Below are 5,392 nucleotides of genomic sequence, written 5' to 3' on the forward strand. Positions count from 1 at the left end.
CGCGAACATTCTCCGAAGTGCCGATCTGAATCAACCGAGTCGCGAACAGGCTCCGAAGTGCCGATCTGAATCAACCGAGTCACGAACATGCTCCGAAGTGCCGATCTGAATCAACGGAGTCGCGAACATGCTCCGAAGTGCCGATCTGAAAACTTCGACCAAAGAATGTAAAAAATAACTCTATTTCTCTAATAATGCTACAACTCCATGAAAGACTCAGATCACGTTTCTAAAAATAAATCGCTATAGTAAAAGAGAAATAATAAGAGGAGTGAAGTTTCCTACCGTTCTGCTGTGTTTGGTCCTCACGCGCGTCTGACGCTCCGCGGCACGTGTCCGCCGTTCACACGCGCTTTTACAGTGCTAAATTAATCATCTTTGCTAATTATTATACATTTACTTCATTGTCAGCTTCAGGTTCTTCATTTATTATTGTTCAATGAACTGTTTGAAACAAAAAAGGTTGTATTTCAGTAATAATTCAAAATCATCAAAATAAAATATATTAAATAATGGTTTATATTTTAATATCCTTTAAAATATAATTTATTTCTGTGATGTGCAGCTGTATTTTCAGCCTCATTCCTCCAGTCTTCAGTGTCACATGATCTTTAGAAATCATGAAAATATGATGATTTATTATTAGAACTATTAACAGTTGTGCTATCAAATATTATTTTGGAATCTGCGATACTTTTTTAAGGATTCTGCGATGTATATGTATATATATATATTTTTTTAAAGAACAGCGTTTATTCAAAATATAAATCTCTTCTAACAATATTAATCTTTGATATCACTTCTTAGCAATTTAACACATCCTGAATAAAAGATTCTAAAATCTAATAAAGAATACATTTTCTAATAAAAAAGAAAGGATAAAAATGTACTGACCCCAAACTATTGAACTGTAGTGAATATTGTTAGAAAAGTCTTCTATTTTAAATAAATGCTCTTCTTTTTAACTTTTCATTGATCAAAGAATCCTGAAAGAAGTATCACAATTTCAGCAGCACAACTCTGATAATAAATCATCATATTATTCTGATTTCTGAAGATCATGTGACACATGATCAATAATAAAGATGTTAAATACTCATCTGAGCAGAAAACTATGTTGCATCATAATGAAAGGATGTGTGACGTACACTTTTCTGTAAACTGAGCCAAAGATTTTTTCACTGATTTAGGGTAGAGTAAGAATATTTACTGCATTGGTAAGTTAGTTCATGCTTAGATATAATTTTATATGCAATATTACCTTTTCTTTTCATCATCATATTTAAGAGTTCATGATAATTAATGTTCACCTTTATTTCTCAGTTGATTAATCCATCCACAATTCATAAAACACAACACATGCAACTGAGGTACAAGAACTATTGACATCCAAAAGTCATTGAAATAATTTAAAAATCACATCGACAGGTTAAAAAAAAGCCTCAGGTCAAATATTCATTTATCACAAATTAACTGTTTGACAAACACTTCCTGCTCCGAAGTCCCGATCTGAAAACTTCGACCAAAGAATGTAAAAAATAACTCTATTTCTCTAATAACTCTACAACTCTATGAAAGACTCAGATCACGTATCTAAAAATAAATCGCTATAATAAAAGAGAAATAATAAGAGGAGTGAAGTTTCCTACCGTTCTGCTGTGTTTGGTCCTCACGCGCCTCTGACGCTCCGCGGCGCGTGTCCGCCGCTCACACGCGCGTTTACAGCGCTAAATTAATCATCTTTGCTAATTATTATACATTAACTTCATTGTCAGCTTCAGGTACTTCATTTATTATTGTTCAATGAACTGTTTGAAACAAAAAAAGGTTGTATTTCATTAATAATTCAAAATTATCAAAATAAAATAAATAAAATAATGGTTTATATTTTAATATCCTTTAAAATATAATTTATTTTTGTGATGTGCAACTGTATTTTCAGCATCATTCCTCCAGTCTTCAGTGTCACATGATCTTTAGAAATCATGAAAATATGATGATTTATTATTAGAACTATTAACAGTTGTGCTATCAAATATTATTTTGGAATCTGCGATACTTTTTTAAGGATTCTGCGATGTATAATTTTTTTAAAGAACGGAGTTTATTCAAAATATAAATCTCTTCTAACAATATTAATCTTTGATATCACTTCTTATCAATTTAACACATCCTGAATAAAAGATTCTAAAATCTAATAAAGAATACAATTTCTTATAAAAAAAAGGATACAAATTTACTGACCCCAAACTATTGAACTGTAGTGAATATTGTTAGAAAATATTTATATTTTAAATAAATGCTCTTCTTTTTAACTTTTTATTTACTGGTTCATGTAGGTTGTCTACAAACCGGAAGGATGGTGGTTCGATCCCTGACTCCACCTGACTAAGTGTCGAGGTGTCCTTGAGCAAGACACCTAACCCCAGCTGCTCCCGATGAGCTGGATGGCGCCTTTAATGGCACACACCGCAGTCGGTGTATGAATGAGTGTGTGAATGGGCATGGATGAGTGTCTTTAAATTACATTCTGTTACTTAACTAACCAATTTAAATGTTTAAAAGAAAAAACGCATGTGGCTGAATAGGGAAGAGAGAGAGAACGTGCTAATTGAGATGAAGAGACGAGAGGTGACGCTGACAGTGATCGGTTGAGTAAAGAAAAATAACTTTGACTTTATGATTGTAAAAGTAAATGTAATTTGTTCTGAGATGCTACATTGGCGAAATCTGAGATGGCGAGCCACCCGACAAACCACTGAGGAGAACAGAGACTGTTGTTATATATCAGCGACCTGTAAAGGAAAGCAAATACACCTGGGTATTCTCCATCCTGGTAAGACTGTAAAGACTGCTATATTTTCCTTCCTGCAGACAGCAGTTGGACTGAGTGACTGACTGTCACCAGAATTGTGCGTACAGAATTGTGAAAGCAACTTTGAGAATTTTGTAACTATACATTTAGGGAAAAAAGGTAAACAATCGTTTGATATTTTGTTTTTATTTTATTTTGTGCAGATCTGAATCAACAGAGTCGCGAACATGCTCCGAAGTGCCGATCTGAAATCAACCGAGTCGCGAACATTCTCCGAAGTGCCGATCTGAATCAACCGAGTCGCGAACATTCTCCGAAGTGCCGATCTGAATCAACCGAGTTGCGAACATCCTCCGAAGTGCCGATCTGAGTCAACCGAGTCGCGAACATTCTCCGAAGTGCCGATCTGAATCAACCGAGTCGCGAACATCCTCCGACAGTGCCGATCTGAGTCAACCGAGTTGCGAACAGGCTCCGAAGTGCTGATCTGAATCAACCGAGTCGCAAACAGGCTCTGAAGTGCCGATCTGAAAACTTCGCACCAAAGAATGTAAAAAATAACTCTATTTCTTTAATAACTCTACAACTCTATGAAAGACTCAGATCACGTATCTAAAAATAAATCGCTATAGTAAAAGATAAATAATAAGAGGAGTGAAGTTCCTACCGTTCTGCTGTGTTTGGTCCTCATGCGCCTCTGATGCTCTGCGGCGCGTGTCCGCCGCTCACCACGTGCGTTTACAGCGCCAAATTAATCATCTTTGCTAATTATTATACATTTACTTCATTGTCAGCTTCAGGTTCTTCATTTATTATTGTTCAATGAACTGTTTGAAACAAAAAAAGGTTGTATTTCAGTAGTGTTGAGTTTGGTTGTCTATCATTTGTGTTAGAACAAAGAAAAAGGTTACTTTGAAGCAGTCTAAGTAATACTGCATAGCAGAAACACTGAATAAGAAAAGAACCGAACTTAAATTGATTAGAAAGCCCTAAAAGCGAACATAAAAACTTTATTAGATCTGAACTAAATAGGATAAAAACAACTAGATGAACAAAAACTAATTCAATTAGCGCTAATAGAAGGAAACCTATAGGGAAAAAAGGTAAAGAATTGTTTGATATTTTGTTTTTATTTTATTTTGTGCAGATCTGAATCAACCGAGTCGCGAACAGGCTCCGAAGTGCCGATCTGAAATCAACCGAGGGCGCGAACATGCTCCGAAGTGCCGATCTGAATTAACCGAGTCGCGAACAGGCTCCGAAGTGCCGATCTGAATCAACCGAGTCGCGAATATGCTCCGAATGCCGATCTGAATCAACCGAGTCGCGAACAGGCTCCGAAGTGCCGATCTGAATCAACCGAGTCACGAACATTCTCCGAAGTGCCGATCTGAATCAACCGATCGCGAACAGGCTCCGAAGTGCCGATCTGAATCAACCGAGTAGCGAACATGCTCCGAAGTGCCGATCTGAATCAACCAAGTCGCGAAATTTTCTCCGAAGTGCTGATCTGAATCAACAGAGTCGCAAACAGGCTCGAAGTCCCGATCTGAAAACTTCGACCAAAGATGTAAAAAATAACTCTATGTCTCTAATAATGCTACAACTATATGAAAGATCAGATCACGTATCTAAAATAAATCGCTATAAGTAAAAGAGAAATAATAAGAGGAGTGAAGTTTCCTACCGTTCTGCTGTGTTTGGTCCTCACGCACCTCTGACGCTCCGCGGCGCTGTCCGCCGCTCACATGCGCTTTTACAGTGCTAAATTAATCATCTTTGCTTATTATTATACATTTACTTCATTGTCAGCTTCAGGTTTTCATTTATTATTGTTCAATTAACTGTTTGAAACAAAAAAAGGTTGTATTTCAGTAATAATTCAAAATTATCAAAATAAAATATATAAAATAATGGTTTTATTTTAATATCCTTTAAAATATAATTTATTTCTGTGATGTGCAGCTGTATTTTCAGCATCATTCCTCCAGTCTTCAGTGTCACATGATCTTTAGAAATCATGAAAATATGATGATTTATTATTAGAACTATTAACAGTTGTGCTATCAAATATTATTTTGGAATCTGCATACTTTTTTAAGGATTCTGCGATGTATGTATATTTTTTTTAAAGAACAGCGTTTATTCAAATATAAATCTCTTCTAACAATATTAATCTTTGATATCACTTCTTAGCAATTTAACACATCCTGAATAAAAGATTCTAAAATCTAATAAAGAATACATTTTTTATAAAAAAGAAAGGATAAAAATGTACTGACCCAAACTATTGAACTGTAGTGAATATTGTTAGAAAAGTCTTCTATTTTAAATATGCTCTTCTTTTTAACTTTTCATTGATCAAAGAATCCTGAAAGAAGTATCACAATTTCAGCAGCACAACTCTGATAATAAATCATCATATTATTCTGATTCTGAAGATCATGTGACACATGATCAATAATAAAGATGTTAAATACTCATCCTGAGCAGAAAACTATGTTGCATCATAATGAATGATGTGTGACGTACACTTTTCTGTAAACTGAGCCAAAGATTTTTCACTGATTTAGGGTA

This window comes from Carassius auratus, chromosome 14 (assembly GCF_003368295.1).
Source record: "Carassius auratus strain Wakin chromosome 14, ASM336829v1, whole genome shotgun sequence".
NCBI lineage: Eukaryota > Metazoa > Chordata > Actinopteri > Cypriniformes > Cyprinidae > Carassius > Carassius auratus.